This window comes from Ambystoma mexicanum (genome assembly GCF_040938575.1).
Source record: "Ambystoma mexicanum isolate Mex_15411 chromosome 12 unlocalized genomic scaffold, UKY_AmexF1_1 Mex_chr12_unloc.1, whole genome shotgun sequence".
Lineage (NCBI taxonomy): Eukaryota > Metazoa > Chordata > Amphibia > Caudata > Ambystomatidae > Ambystoma > Ambystoma mexicanum.
Window position 1 is genome coordinate 3,079,098 of NW_027182322.1, and position 17,000 is coordinate 3,096,097.

The 17,000-nt window shown below is 46.5% G+C and overlaps 5 non-coding genes across 5 annotated transcripts; all 5 read left to right on the forward strand.

Annotated features, from left to right (window-relative positions):
• Positions 1-1,543: 1,543 nt before the first annotated feature.
• On the forward strand, positions 1,544-1,615 carry TRNAH-GUG (transfer RNA histidin (anticodon GUG)). Its single transcript has one exon. It is a non-coding gene; the product is annotated as a tRNA-His (tRNA).
• A 7,338-nt stretch (positions 1,616-8,953) lies between these two features.
• TRNAH-GUG (transfer RNA histidin (anticodon GUG)) lies at positions 8,954-9,025 on the forward strand. The gene has a single exon. It is a non-coding gene; the product is annotated as a tRNA-His (tRNA).
• Positions 9,026-11,423: 2,398 nt separating this feature from the next.
• Positions 11,424-11,495, forward strand: TRNAH-GUG (transfer RNA histidin (anticodon GUG)). The gene has a single exon. It is a non-coding gene; the product is annotated as a tRNA-His (tRNA).
• Positions 11,496-13,893: 2,398 nt separating this feature from the next.
• On the forward strand, positions 13,894-13,965 carry TRNAH-GUG (transfer RNA histidin (anticodon GUG)). The gene has a single exon. It is a non-coding gene; the product is annotated as a tRNA-His (tRNA).
• A 2,398-nt stretch (positions 13,966-16,363) lies between these two features.
• Positions 16,364-16,435, forward strand: TRNAH-GUG (transfer RNA histidin (anticodon GUG)). Its single transcript has one exon. It is a non-coding gene; the product is annotated as a tRNA-His (tRNA).
• The last annotated feature ends 565 nt before the right edge of the window (positions 16,436-17,000 follow it).

Here is a 17,000-nt window from a genome sequence, read left to right on the forward strand (position 1 = left end):
AAGGTAGACATTATGGAAGCACATATATTTCTTTATTTTTATTGTATTTGGGGAGAGGGGGTTAATATAGCACGTCCAATGTGGAAAAGTGCTTTCAATAGCACCTTGCAGGTGGGCGACATCTAGAGCTGTGCAGTAGCCACCCATGCCCCAGACGTCAAAGAGAACAAGAAGTTACACATGTTGGAAGTGAGGGTGAGACATTGAGGAGATATGATCCCCGTATGAAGCCGAGAGAAGGAGGAGGCGTGAACGTGCATCCATGTATGCAGGCGAGAAGGGAAGGAGCATTGGTCATGCATCCCTGCATGAGGGTGAGACAGGGAGGAGATATGATCCCCGTATGAAGCCGAGAGAAGGAGGAGGCGTGAACGTGCAGCCATGTATGCGGGCGAGACAGGAAGGAGCATTGGTCATGCATCCCTGCATGAGGGTGAGACAGGGAGGAGATATGATCCCCGTATGAAGCCGAGAGAAGGAGGAGGCGTGAACGTGCATCCATGTATGCAGGCGAGAAGGGAAGGAGCATTGGTCATGCATGCCTGCATGAGGGTGAGACAGGGAGGAGATATGATCCCTGTATGAAGCCGAGAGAAGGAGGAGGCGTGAACGTGCATCCATGTATGCGGGCGAGACAGGAAGGAGCATTGGTCATGCATCCCTGCATGAGGGTGAGACAGGGAGGAGATATGATCCCCGTATGAAGCCGAGAGAAGGAGGAGGCGTGAACGTGCATCCATGTATGCGGGCGAGACGGGAAGGAGCATTGGTCATGCATCCCTTCCTGAGGGTGAGACAGGGAGGAGATAAAATCCCTGTATGAAGCCGAGAGAACGAGGAGACATGAACGTGCATCCATGTATGCGGGCGAGAAGGGAAGGAGCATTGGTCATGCATCCCTGCATGAGGGTGAGACAGGGAGGAGATAAAATCCCTGTATGAAGCCAAGAGAACGAGGCGGCATGAACATACATCCTTGTATGCAGGTGTGACATGGAGTCATCATGAACATGCATCCCTTTATAAGGACATAACATGGAGGACGCATGAACATGAATGCCTGAATTTTATGGTGGTGGCCTTCGGGTGATTTGGCACGTGCAATTGGTGAAGAGCACTTCTCCTGCGCAAAAAAAGAAATGTACTATTAGCACCCCGGAGGGAGCCTCTGCACTTCTTATAGGGAGAAAACTCTGCAATGGAAGGGGACAGGGTCAATAACAGCTGTAAACTCTCACAAGACCATCACTGCTCTCACACTTTCCTGCTCTCAGGCTGGCGGGCCATTATCGGCCCTGGCTGCCGCACCATTGCCAGGTTTGTGTAACTATATTATTTCTAATTGGCTCCACTTTGATGACTTTCATTTGGATTCTGACTTGATTATTGAGATCTTAAATAAGTGACTGGGGATCAGGTGTCCACTTATTCTCATGGATAACATCACAACCAACCTTTAATTCAAACATGAGTCATGACATCACAGATGGATTACAGCTTATGATAGAGGTGGAACGTCACATTGTAGTAGCCCAAGTAGCTCGCCGTGATCGTATAGTGGTTAGTACTCTGCGTTGTGGCCGCAGCAACCTCGGTTCGAATCCGAGTCACGGCATTGCGGTGAGGCAATGTCACGGCAGTTGGGCAGATATTTTAGAATTTCCATTAATACATTGGCAATCTCTGTGGAGGACTGAAACAATTCGATATGTCCTGTTACTGTTATGAACCTTTTGTTTCTTTAATGCTCTTTGCACACTTTTTCATCGGGTGACTGTAATGTATTTCAACCAAATCCAATTAAGAGCGCATTATGTGGTGACATTTGCAGTACATGAAACATTATAACACTGCCATTTACGTCAATAACCACTAGCTTGATTAAGACATATGTATTGCAGCGACAGTATTTCCCAGTTACAAATGGGAATAAAAACAACATCCGCGAGGGATTGAACCAACGACATTTAACTGATGTTGCCAATGGAGCGCGTTACAGAGAGCGCGAGGTCCCGCCTTTACAGTCACACGCTGATGATAATACAGATGTTTAAATAAACAGGCATATCTGTGGACTTGTGGTCTTTCTACATTGGGACTCATAGTCTAGTCCTAGGCTATTGTAGGCACTGGAGTATCTTTTAGTGGAATGAGAGGCATTCTGTAGTCGCGTGAAAGGACCTTTCAAGTCAATCTGATCTGTATTGTCCTGTGAAAAAAAGCGTTCTTAGACACAGTGAGGAGTTTTTGGGGATAATGGGAAAATCATTTCCAACTAAATGACAGGAATTTCTTAGTCCAATCATGAGGTGTGCTAGGCTTTTTTATACTGTGGCGGAAAGAGAGAGAGTATAACAGTCATTATAAATAAAGGGCCAAGGAAGTTACAGTTTATGGAAGGAACAATTTGCACATAGTTTTAGAATGTGGTCAGGAGGAGGACAATGTGCTTACACATATGAAACATTAGAAGGTAGACATTATGGAAGCACATATATTTCTTTATTTTTATTGTATTTGGGGAGAGGGGGTTAATATAGCACGTCCAATGTGGAAAAGTGCTTTCAATAGCACCTTGCAGGTGGGCGACATCTAGAGCTGTGCAGTAGCCACCCATGCCCCAGACGTCAAAGAGAACAAGAAGTTACACATGTTGGAAGTGAGGGTGAGACATTGAGGAGATATGATCCCCGTATGAAGCCGAGAGAAGGAGGAGGCGTGAACGTGCATCCATGTATGCAGGCGAGAAGGGAAGGAGCATTGGTCATGCATCCCTGCATGAGGGTGAGACAGGGAGGAGATATGATCCCCGTATGAAGCCGAGAGAAGGAGGAGGCGTGAACGTGCATCCATGTATGCGGGCGGGACAGGAAGGAGCATTGGTCATGCATCCCTGCATGAGGGTGAGACAGGGAGGAGATATGATCCCCGTATGAAGCCGAGAGAAGGAGGAGGCGTGAACGTGCATCCATGTATGCAGGCGAGAAGGGAAGGAGCATTGGTCATGCATGCCTGCATGAGGGTGAGACAGGGAGGAGATATGATCCCTGTATGAAGCCGAGAGAAGGAGGAGGCGTGAACGTGCATCCATGTATGCGGGCGAGACAGGAAGGAGCATTGGTCATGCATCCCTGCATGAGGGTGAGACAGGGAGGAGATATGATCCCCGTATGAAGCCGAGAGAAGGAGGAGGCGTGAACGTGCATCCATGTATGCGGGCGAGACGGGAAGGAGCATTGGTCATGCATCCCTTCCTGAGGGTGAGACAGGGAGGAGATAAAATCCCTGTATGAAGCCGAGAGAACGAGGAGACATGAACGTGCATCCATGTATGCGGGCGAGAAGGGAAGGAGCATTGGTCATGCATCCCTGCATGAGGGTGAGACAGGGAGGAGATAAAATCCCTGTATGAAGCCAAGAGAACGAGGCGGCATGAACATACATCCTTGTATGCAGGTGTGACATGGAGTCATCATGAACATGCATCCCTTTATAAGGACATAACATGGAGGACGCATGAACATGAATGCCTGAATTTTATGGTGGTGGCCTTCAGGTGATTTGGCACGTGCAATTGGTGAAGAGCACTTCTCCTGCGCAAAAAAAGAAATGTACTATTAGCACCCCGGAGGGAGCCTCTGCACTTCTTATAGGGAGAAAACTCTGCAATGGAAGGGGACAGGGTCAATAACAGCTGTAAACTCTCACAAGACCATCACTGCTCTCACACTTTCCTGCTCTCAGGCTGGCGGGCCATTATCGGCCCTGGCTGCCGCACCATTGCCAGGTTTGTGTAACTATATTATTTCTAATTGGCTCCACTTTGATGACTTTCATTTGGATTCTGACTTGATTATTGAGATCTTAAATAAGTGACTGGGGATCAGGTGTCCACTTATTCTCATGGATAACATCACAACCAACCTTTAATTCAAACATGAGTCATGACATCACAGATGGATTACAGCTTATGATAGAGGTGGAACGTCACATTGTAGTAGCCCAAGCAGCTCGCTGTGATCGTATAGTGGTTAGTACTCTGCGTTGTGGCCGCAGCAACCTCGGTTCGACTCCGAGTCACGGCATTGCGGTGAGGCAATGTCACGGCAGTTGGGCAGATATTTTAGAATTTCCATTAATACATTGGCAATCTCTGTGGAGGACTGAAACAATTCGATATGTCCTGTTACTGTTATGAACCTTTTGTTTCTTTAATGCTCTTTGCACACTTTTTCATCGGGTGACTGTAATGTATTTCAACCAAATCTAATTAAGAGCGCATTATGTGGTGACATTTGCAGTACATGAAACATTATAACACTGCCATTTACGTCAATAACCACTAGCTTGATTAAGACATATGTATTGCAGCGACAGTATTTCCCAGTTACAAATGGGAATAAAAACAACATCCGCGAGGGATTGAACCAACGACATTTAACTGATGTTGCCAATGGAGCGCGTTACAGAGAGCGCGAGGTCCCGCCTTTACAGTCACACGCTGATGATAATACAGATGTTTAAATAAACAGGCATATCTGTGGACTTGTGGTCTTTCTACATTGGGACTCATAGTCTAGTCCTAGGCTATTGTAGGCACTGGAGTATCTTTTAGTGGAATGAGAGGCATTCTGTAGTCGCGTGAAAGGACCTTTCAAGTCAATCTGATCTGTATTGTCCTGTGAAAAAAAGCGTTCTTAGACACAGTGAGGAGTTTTTGGGGATAATGGGAAAATCATTTCCAACTAAATGACAGGAATTTCTTAGTCCAATCATGAGGTGTGCTAGGCTTTTTTATACTGTGGCGGAAAGAGAGAGAGTATAACAGTCATTATAAATAAAGGGCCAAGGAAGTTACAGTTTATGGAAGGAACAATTTGCACATAGTTTTAGAATGTGGTCAGGAGGAGGACAATGTGCTTACACATATGAAACATTAGAAGGTAGACATTATGGAAGCACATATATTTCTTTATTTTTATTGTATTTGGGGAGAGGGGGTTAATATAGCACGTCCAATGTGGAAAAGTGCTTTCAATAGCACCTTGCAGGTGGGCGACATCTAGAGCTGTGCAGTAGCCACCCATGCCCCAGACGTCAAAGAGAACAAGAAGTTACACATGTTGGAAGTGAGGGTGAGACATTGAGGAGATATGATCCCCGTATGAAGCCGAGAGAAGGAGGAGGCGTGAACGTGCATCCATGTATGCAGGCGAGAAGGGAAGGAGCATTGGTCATGCATCCCTGCATGAGGGTGAGACAGGGAGGAGATATGATCCCCGTATGAAGCCGAGAGAAGGAGGAGGCGTGAACGTGCAGCCATGTATGCGGGCGAGACAGGAAGGAGCATTGGTCATGCATCCCTGCATGAGGGTGAGACAGGGAGGAGATATGATCCCCGTATGAAGCCGAGAGAAGGAGGAGGCGTGAACGTGCATCCATGTATGCAGGCGAGAAGGGAAGGAGCATTGGTCATGCATGCCTGCATGAGGGTGAGACAGGGAGGAGATATGATCCCTGTATGAAGCCGAGAGAAGGAGGAGGCGTGAACGTGCATCCATGTATGCGGGCGAGACAGGAAGGAGCATTGGTCATGCATCCCTGCATGAGGGTGAGACAGGGAGGAGATATGATCCCCGTATGAAGCCGAGAGAAGGAGGAGGCGTGAACGTGCATCCATGTATGCGGGCGAGACGGGAAGGAGCATTGGTCATGCATCCCTTCCTGAGGGTGAGACAGGGAGGAGATAAAATCCCTGTATGAAGCCGAGAGAACGAGGAGACATGAACGTGCATCCATGTATGCGGGCGAGAAGGGAAGGAGCATTGGTCATGCATCCCTGCATGAGGGTGAGACAGGGAGGAGATAAAATCCCTGTATGAAGCCAAGAGAACGAGGCGGCATGAACATACATCCTTGTATGCAGGTGTGACATGGAGTCATCATGAACATGCATCCCTTTATAAGGACATAACATGGAGGACGCATGAACATGAATGCCTGAATTTTATGGTGGTGGCCTTCGGGTGATTTGGCACGTGCAATTGGTGAAGAGCACTTCTCCTGCGCAAAAAAAGAAATGTACTATTAGCACCCCGGAGGGAGCCTCTGCACTTCTTATAGGGAGAAAACTCTGCAATGGAAGGGGACAGGGTCAATAACAGCTGTAAACTCTCACAAGACCATCACTGCTCTCACACTTTCCTGCTCTCAGGCTGGCGGGCCATTATCGGCCCTGGCTGCCGCACCATTGCCAGGTTTGTGTAACTATATTATTTCTAATTGGCTCCACTTTGATGACTTTCATTTGGATTCTGACTTGATTATTGAGATCTTAAATAAGTGACTGGGGATCAGGTGTCCACTTATTCTCATGGATAACATCACAACCAACCTTTAATTCAAACATGAGTCATGACATCACAGATGGATTACAGCTTATGATAGAGGTGGAACGTCACATTGTAGTAGCCCAAGTAGCTCGCAGTGATCGTATAGTGGTTAGTACTCTGCGTTGTGGCCGCAGCAACCTCGGTTCGAATCCGAGTCACGGCATTGCGGTGAGGCAATGTCACGGCAGTTGGGCAGATATTTTAGAATTTCCATTAATACATTGGCAATCTCTGTGGAGGACTGAAACAATTCGATATGTCCTGTTACTGTTATGAACCTTTTGTTTCTTTAATGCTCTTTGCACACTTTTTCATCGGGTGACTGTAATGTATTTCAACCAAATCTAATTAAGAGCGCATTATGTGGTGACATTTGCAGTACATGAAACATTATAACACTGCCATTTACGTCAATAACCACTAGCTTGATTAAGACATATGTATTGCAGCGACAGTATTTCCCAGTTACAAATGGGAATAAAAACAACATCCGCGAGGGATTGAACCAACGACATTTAACTGATGTTGCCAATGGAGCGCGTTACAGAGAGCGCGAGGTCCCGCCTTTACAGTCACACGCTGATGATAATACAGATGTTTAAATAAACAGGCATATCTGTGGACTTGTGGTCTTTCTACATTGGGACTCATAGTCTTGTCCTAGGCTATTGTAGGCACTGGAGTATCTTTTAGTGGAATGAGAGGCATTCTGTAGTCGCGTGAAAGGACCTTTCAAGTCAATCTGATCTGTATTGTCCTGTGAAAAAAAGCGTTCTTAGACACAGTGAGGAGTTTTTGGGGATAATGGGAAAATCATTTCCAACTAAATGACAGGAATTTCTTAGTCCAATCATGAGGTGTGCTAGGCTTTTTTATACTGTGGCGGAAAGAGAGAGAGTATAACAGTCATTATAAATAAAGGGCCAAGGAAGTTACAGTTTATGGAAGGAACAATTTGCACATAGTTTTAGAATGTGGTCAGGAGGAGGACAATGTGCTTACACATATGAAACATTAGAAGGTAGACATTATGGAAGCACATATATTTCTTTATTTTTATTGTATTTGGGGAGAGGGGGTTAATATAGCACGTCCAATGTGGAAAAGTGCTTTCAATAGCACCTTGCAGGTGGGCGACATCTAGAGCTGTGCAGTAGCCACCCATGCCCCAGACGTCAAAGAGAACAAGAAGTTACACATGTTGGAAGTGAGGGTGAGACATTGAGGAGATATGATCCCCGTATGAAGCCGAGAGAAGGAGGAGGCGTGAACGTGCATCCATGTATGCAGGCGAGAAGGGAAGGAGCATTGGTCATGCATCCCTGCATGAGGGTGAGACAGGGAGGAGATATGATCCCCGTATGAAGCCGAGAGAAGGAGGAGGCGTGAACGTGCAGCCATGTATGCGGGCGAGACAGGAAGGAGCATTGGTCATGCATCCCTGCATGAGGGTGAGACAGGGAGGAGATATGATCCCCGTATGAAGCCGAGAGAAGGAGGAGGCGTGAACGTGCATCCATGTATGCAGGCGAGAAGGGAAGGAGCATTGGTCATGCATGCCTGCATGAGGGTGAGACAGGGAGGAGATATGATCCCTGTATGAAGCCGAGAGAAGGAGGAGGCGTGAACGTGCATCCATGTATGCGGGCGAGACAGGAAGGAGCATTGGTCATGCATCCCTGCATGAGGGTGAGACAGGGAGGAGATATGATCCCCGTATGAAGCCGAGAGAAGGAGGAGGCGTGAACGTGCATCCATGTATGCGGGCGAGACGGGAAGGAGCATTGGTCATGCATCCCTTCCTGAGGGTGAGACAGGGAGGAGATAAAATCCCTGTATGAAGCCGAGAGAACGAGGAGACATGAACGTGCATCCATGTATGCGGGCGAGAAGGGAAGGAGCATTGGTCATGCATCCCTGCATGAGGGTGAGACAGGGAGGAGATAAAATCCCTGTATGAAGCCAAGAGAACGAGGCGGCATGAACATACATCCTTGTATGCAGGTGTGACATGGAGTCATCATGAACATGCATCCCTTTATAAGGACATAACATGGAGGACGCATGAACATGAATGCCTGAATTTTATGGTGGTGGCCTTCGGGTGATTTGGCACGTGCAATTGGTGAAGAGCACTTCTCCTGCGCAAAAAAAGAAATGTACTATTAGCACCCCGGAGGGAGCCTCTGCACTTCTTATAGGGAGAAAACTCTGCAATGGAAGGGGACAGGGTCAATAACAGCTGTAAACTCTCACAAGACCATCACTGCTCTCACACTTTCCTGCTCTCAGGCTGGCGGGCCATTATCGGCCCTGGCTGCCGCACCATTGCCAGGTTTGTGTAACTATATTATTTCTAATTGGCTCCACTTTGATGACTTTCATTTGGATTCTGACTTGATTATTGAGATCTTAAATAAGTGACTGGGGATCAGGTGTCCACTTATTCTCATGGATAACATCACAACCAACCTTTAATTCAAACATGAGTCATGACATCACAGATGGATTACAGCTTATGATAGAGGTGGAACGTCACATTGAAGTAGCCCAAGTAGCTCGCCGTGATCGTATAGTGGTTAGTACTCTGCGTTGTGGCCGCAGCAACCTCGGTTCGAATCCGAGTCACGGCATTGCGGTGTGGCAATGTCACGGCAGTTGGGCAGATATTTTAGAATTTCCATTAATACATTGGCAATCTCTGTGGAGGACTGAAACAATTCGATATGTCCTGTTACTGTTATGAACCTTTTGTTTCTTTAATGCTCTTTGCACACTTTTTCATCGGGTGACTGTAATGTATTTCAACCAAATCTAATTAAGAGCGCATTATGTGGTGACATTTGCAGTACATGAAACATTATAACACTGCCATTTACGTCAATAACCACTAGCTTGATTAAGACATATGTATTGCAGCGACAGTATTTCCCAGTTACAAATGGGAATAAAAACAACATCCGCGAGGGATTGAACCAACGACATTTAACTGATGTTGCCAATGGAGCGCGTTACAGAGAGCGCGAGGTCCCGCCTTTACAGTCACACGCTGATGATAATACAGATGTTTAAATAAACAGGCATATCTGTGGACTTGTGGTCTTTCTACATTGGGACTCATAGTCTAGTCCTAGGCTATTGTAGGCACTGGAGTATCTTTTAGTGGAATGAGAGGCATTCTGTAGTCGCGTGAAAGGACCTTTCAAGTCAATCTGATCTGTATTGTCCTGTGAAAAAAAGCGTTCTTAGACACAGTGAGGAGTTTTTGGGGATAATGGGAAAATCATTTCCAACTAAATGACAGGAATTTCTTAGTCCAATCATGAGGTGTGCTAGGCTTTTTTATACTGTGGCGGAAAGAGAGAGAGTATAACAGTCATTATAAATAAAGGGCCAAGGAAGTTACAGTTTATGGAAGGAACAATTTGCACATAGTTTTAGAATGTGGTCAGGAGGAGGACAATGTGCTTACACATATGAAACATTAGAAGGTAGACATTATGGAAGCACATATATTTCTTTATTTTTATTGTATTTGGGGAGAGGGGGTTAATATAGCACGTCCAATGTGGAAAAGTGCTTTCAATAGCACCTTGCAGGTGGGCGACATCTAGAGCTGTGCAGTAGCCACCCATGCCCCAGACGTCAAAGAGAACAAGAAGTTACACATGTTGGAAGTGAGGGTGAGACATTGAGGAGATATGATCCCCGTATGAAGCCGAGAGAAGGAGGAGGCGTGAACGTGCATCCATGTATGCAGGCGAGAAGGGAAGGAGCATTGGTCATGCATCCCTGCATGAGGGTGAGACAGGGAGGAGATATGATCCCCGTATGAAGCCGAGAGAAGGAGGAGGCGTGAACGTGCAGCCATGTATGCGGGCGAGACAGGAAGGAGCATTGGTCATGCATCCCTGCATGAGGGTGAGACAGGGAGGAGATATGATCCCCGTATGAAGCCGAGAGAAGGAGGAGGCGTGAACGTGCATCCATGTATGCAGGCGAGAAGGGAAGGAGCATTGGTCATGCATGCCTGCATGAGGGTGAGACAGGGAGGAGATATGATCCCTGTATGAAGCCGAGAGAAGGAGGAGGCGTGAACGTGCATCCATGTATGCGGGCGAGACAGGAAGGAGCATTGGTCATGCATCCCTGCATGAGGGTGAGACAGGGAGGAGATATGATCCCCGTATGAAGCCGAGAGAAGGAGGAGGCGTGAACGTGCATCCATGTATGCGGGCGAGACGGGAAGGAGCATTGGTCATGCATCCCTTCCTGAGGGTGAGACAGGGAGGAGATAAAATCCCTGTATGAAGCCGAGAGAACGAGGAGACATGAACGTGCATCCATGTATGCGGGCGAGAAGGGAAGGAGCATTGGTCATGCATCCCTGCATGAGGGTGAGACAGGGAGGAGATAAAATCCCTGTATGAAGCCAAGAGAACGAGGCGGCATGAACATACATCCTTGTATGCAGGTGTGACATGGAGTCATCATGAACATGCATCCCTTTATAAGGACATAACATGGAGGACGCATGAACATGAATGCCTGAATTTTATGGTGGTGGCCTTCGGGTGATTTGGCACGTGCAATTGGTGAAGAGCACTTCTCCTGCGCAAAAAAAGAAATGTACTATTAGCACCCCGGAGGGAGCCTCTGCACTTCTTATAGGGAGAAAACTCTGCAATGGAAGGGGACAGGGTCAATAACAGCTGTAAACTCTCACAAGACCATCACTGCTCTCACACTTTCCTGCTCTCAGGCTGGCGGGCCATTATCGGCCCTGGCTGCCGCACCATTGCCAGGTTTGTGTAACTATATTATTTCTAATTGGCTCCACTTTGATGACTTTCATTTGGATTCTGACTTGATTATTGAGATCTTAAATAAGTGACTGGGGATCAGGTGTCCACTTATTCTCATGGATAACATCACAACCAACCTTTAATTCAAACATGAGTCATGACATCACAGATGGATTACAGCTTATGATAGAGGTGGAACGTCACATTGAAGTAGCCCAAGTAGCTCGCCGTGATCGTATAGTGGTTAGTACTCTGCGTTGTGGCCGCAGCAACCTCGGTTCGAATCCGAGTCACGGCATTGCGGTGTGGCAATGTCACGGCAGTTGGGCAGATATTTTAGAATTTCCATTAATACATTGGCAATCTCTGTGGAGGACTGAAACAATTCGATATGTCCTGTTACTGTTATGAACCTTTTGTTTCTTTAATGCTCTTTGCACACTTTTTCATCGGGTGACTGTAATGTATTTCAACCAAATCTAATTAAGAGCGCATTATGTGGTGACATTTGCAGTACATGAAACATTATAACACTGCCATTTACGTCAATAACCACTAGCTTGATTAAGACATATGTATTGCAGCGACAGTATTTCCCAGTTACAAATGGGAATAAAAACAACATCCGCGAGGGATTGAACCAACGACATTTAACTGATGTTGCCAATGGAGCGCGTTACAGAGAGCGCGAGGTCCCGCCTTTACAGTCACACGCTGATGATAATACAGATGTTTAAATAAACAGGCATATCTGTGGACTTGTGGTCTTTCTACATTGGGACTCATAGTCTAGTCCTAGGCTATTGTAGGCACTGGAGTATCTTTTAGTGGAATGAGAGGCATTCTGTAGTCGCGTGAAAGGACCTTTCAAGTCAATCTGATCTGTATTGTCCTGTGAAAAAAAGCGTTCTTAGACACAGTGAGGAGTTTTTGGGGATAATGGGAAAATCATTTCCAACTAAATGACAGGAATTTCTTAGTCCAATCATGAGGTGTGCTAGGCTTTTTTATACTGTGGCGGAAAGAGAGAGAGTATAACAGTCATTATAAATAAAGGGCCAAGGAAGTTACAGTTTATGGAAGGAACAATTTGCACATAGTTTTAGAATGTGGTCAGGAGGAGGACAATGTGCTTACACATATGAAACATTAGAAGGTAGACATTATGGAAGCACATATATTTCTTTATTTTTATTGTATTTGGGGAGAGGGGGTTAATATAGCACGTCCAATGTGGAAAAGTGCTTTCAATAGCACCTTGCAGGTGGGCGACATCTAGAGCTGTGCAGTAGCCACCCATGCCCCAGACGTCAAAGAGAACACGAAGTTACACATGTTGGAAGTGAGGGTGAGACATTGAGGAGATATGATCCCCGTATGAAGCCGAGAGAAGGAGGAGGCGTGAACGTGCATCCATGTATGCAGGCGAGAAGGGAAGGAGCATTGGTCATGCATCCCTGCATGAGGGTGAGACAGGGAGGAGATATGATCCCCGTATGAAGCCGAGAGAAGGAGGAGGCGTGAACGTGCAGCCATGTATGCGGGCGAGACAGGAAGGAGCATTGGTCATGCATCCCTGCATGAGGGTGAGACAGGGAGGAGATATGATCCCCGTATGAAGCCGAGAGAAGGAGGAGGCGTGAACGTGCATCCATGTATGCAGGCGAGAAGGGAAGGAGCATTGGTCATGCATGCCTGCATGAGGGTGAGACAGGGAGGAGATATGATCCCTGTATGAAGCCGAGAGAAGGAGGAGGCGTGAACGTGCATCCATGTATGCGGGCGAGACAGGAAGGAGCATTGGTCATGCATCCCTGCATGAGGGTGAGACAGGGAGGAGATATGATCCCCGTATGAAGCCGAGAGAAGGAGGAGGCGTGAACGTGCATCCATGTATGCGGGCGAGACGGGAAGGAGCATTGGTCATGCATCCCTTCCTGAGGGTGAGACAGGGAGGAGATAAAATCCCTGTATGAAGCCGAGAGAACGAGGAGACATGAACGTGCATCCATGTATGCGGGAGAGAAGGGAAGGAGCATTGGTCATGCATCCCTGCATGAGGGTGAGACAGGGAGGAGATAAAATCCCTGTATGAAGCCAAGAGAACGAGGCGGCATGAACATACATCCTTGTATGCAGGTGTGACATGGAGTCATCATGAACATGCATCCCTTTATAAGGACATAACATGGAGGACGCATGAACATGAATGCCTGAATTTTATGGTGGTGGCCTTCGGGTGATTTGGCACGTGCAATTGGTGAAGAGCACTTCTCCTGCGCAAAAAAAGAAATGTACTATTAGCACCCCGGAGGGAGCCTCTGCACTTCTTATAGGGAGAAAACTCTGCAATGGAAGGGGACAGGGTCAATAACAGCTGTAAACTCTCACAAGACCATCACTGCTCTCACACTTTCCTGCTCTCAGGCTGGCGGGCCATTATCGGCCCTGGCTGCCGCACCATTGCCAGGTTTGTGTAACTATATTATTTCTAATTGGCTCCACTTTGATGACTTTCATTTGGATTCTGACTTGATTATTGAGATCTTAAATAAGTGACTGGGGATCAGGTGTCCACTTATTCTCATGGATAACATCACAACCAACCTTTAATTCAAACATGAGTCATGACATCACAGATGGATTACAGCTTATGATAGAGGTGGAACGTCACATTGTAGTAGCCCAAGTAGCTCGCCGTGATCGTATAGTGGTTAGTACTCTGCGTTGTGGCCGCAGCAACCTCGGTTCGAATCCGAGTCACGGCATTGCGGTGTGGCAATGTCACGGCAGTTGGGCAGATATTTTAGAATTTCCATTAATACATTGGCAATCTCTGTGGAGGACTGAAACAATTCGATATGTCCTGTTACTGTTATGAACCTTTTGTTTCTTTAATGCTCTTTGCACACTTTTTCATCGGGTGACTGTAATGTATTTCAACCAAATCTAATTAAGAGCGCATTATGTGGTGACATTTGCAGTACATGAAACATTATAACACTGCCATTTACGTCAATAACCACTAGCTTGATTAAGACATATGTATTGCAGCGACAGTATTTCCCAGTTACAAATGGGAATAAAAACAACATCCGCGAGGGATTGAACCAACGACATTTAACTGATGTTGCCAATGGAGCGCGTTACAGAGAGCGCGAGGTCCCGCCTTTACAGTCACACGCTGATGATAATACAGATGTTTAAATAAACAGGCATATCTGTGGACTTGTGGTCTTTCTACATTGGGACTCATAGTCTAGTCCTAGGCTATTGTAGGCACTGGAGTATCTTTTAGTGGAATGAGAGGCATTCTGTAGTCGCGTGAAAGGACCTTTCAAGTCAATCTGATCTGTATTGTCCTGTGAAAAAAAGCGTTCTTAGACACAGTGAGGAGTTTTTGGGGATAATGGGAAAATCATTTCCAACTAAATGACAGGAATTTCTTAGTCCAATCATGAGGTGTGCTAGGCTTTTTTATACTGTGGCGGAAAGAGAGAGAGTATAACAGTCATTATAAATAAAGGGCCAAGGAAGTTACAGTTTATGGAAGGAACAATTTGCACATAGTTTTAGAATGTGGTCAGGAGGAGGACAATGTGCTTACACATATGAAACATTAGAAGGTAGACATTATGGAAGCACATATATTTCTTTATTTTTATTGTATTTGGGGAGAGGGGGTTAATATAGCACGTCCAATGTGGAAAAGTGCTTTCAATAGCACCTTGCAGGTGGGCGACATCTAGAGCTGTGCAGTAGCCACCCATGCCCCAGACGTCAAAGAGAACAAGAAGTTACACATGTTGGAAGTGAGGGTGAGACATTGAGGAGATATGATCCCCGTATGAAGCCGAGAGAAGGAGGAGGCGTGAACGTGCATCCATGTATGCAGGCGAGAAGGGAAGGAGCATTGGTCATGCATCCCTGCATGAGGGTGAGACAGGGAGGAGATATGATCCCCGTATGAAGCCGAGAGAAGGAGGAGGCGTGAACGTGCAGCCATGTATGCGGGCGAGACAGGAAGGAGCATTGGTCATGCATCCCTGCATGAGGGTGAGACAGGGAGGAGATATGATCCCCGTATGAAGCCGAGAGAAGGAGGAGGCGTGAACGTGCATCCATGTATGCAGGCGAGAAGGGAAGGAGCATTGGTCATGCATGCCTGCATGAGGGTGAGACAGGGAGGAGATATGATCCCTGTATGAAGCCGAGAGAAGGAGGAGGCGTGAACGTGCATCCATGTATGCGGGCGAGACAGGAAGGAGCATTGGTCATGCATCCCTGCATGAGGGTGAGACAGGGAGGAGATATGATCCCCGTATGAAGCCGAGAGAAGGAGGAGGCGTGAACGTGCATCCATGTATGCGGGCGAGACGGGAAGGAGCATTGGTCATGCATCCCTTCCTGAGGGTGAGACAGGGAGGAGATAAAATCCCTGTATGAAGCCGAGAGAACGAGGAGACATGAACGTGCATCCATGTATGCGGGCGAGAAGGGAAGGAGCATTGGTCATGCATCCCTGCATGAGGGTGAGACAGGGAGGAGATAAAATCCCTGTATGAAGCCAAGAGAACGAGGCGGCATGAACATACATCCTTGTATGCAGGTGTGACATGGAGTCATCATGAACATGCATCCCTTTATAAGGACATAACATGGAGGACGCATGAACATGAATGCCTGAATTTTATGGTGGTGGCCTTCGGGTGATTTGGCACGTGCAATTGGTGAAGAGCACTTCTCCTGCGCAAAAAAAGAAATGTACTATTAGCACCCCGGAGGGAGCCTCTGCACTTCTTATAGGGAGAAAACTCTGCAATGGAAGGGGACAGGGTCAATAACAGCTGTAAACTCTCACAAGACCATCACTGCTCTCACACTTTCCTGCTCTCAGGCTGGCGGGCCATTATCGGCCCTGGCTGCCGCACCATTGCCAGGTTTGTGTAACTATATTATTTCTAATTGGCTCCACTTTGATGACTTTCATTTGGATTCTGACTTGATTATTGAGATCTTAAATAAGTGACTGGGGATCAGGTGTCCACTTATTCTCATGGATAACATCACAACCAACCTTTAATTCAAACATGAGTCATGACATCACAGATGGATTACAGCTTATGATAGAGGTGGAACGTCACATTGTAGTAGCCCAAGTAGCTCGCCGTGATCGTATAGTGGTTAGTACTCTGCGTTGTGGCCGCAGCAACCTCGGTTCGAATCCGAGTCACGGCATTGCGGTGAGGCAATGTCACGGCAGTTGGGCAGATATTTTAGAATTTCCATTAATACATTGGCAATCTCTGTGGAGGACTGAAACAATTCGATATGTCCTGTTACTGTTATGAACCTTTTGTTTCTTTAATGCTCTTTGCACACTTTTTCATCGGGTGACTGTAATGTATTTCAACCAAATCTAATTAAGAGCGCATTATGTGGTGACATTTGCAGTACATGAAACATTATAACACTGCCATTTACGTCAATAACCACTAGCTTGATTAAGACATATGTATTGCAGCGACAGTATTTCCCAGTTACAAATGGGAATAAAAACAACATCCGCGAGGGATTGAACCAACGACATTTAACTGATGTTGCCAATGGAGCGCGTTACAGAGAGCGCGAGGTCCCGCCTTTACAGTCACACGCTGATGATAATACAGATGTTTAAATAAACAGGCATATCTGTGGACTTGTGGTCTTTCTACATTGGGACTCATAGTCTAGTCCTAGGCTATTGTAGGCACTGGAGTATCTTTTAGTGGAATGAGAGGCATTCTGTAGTCGCGTGAAAGGA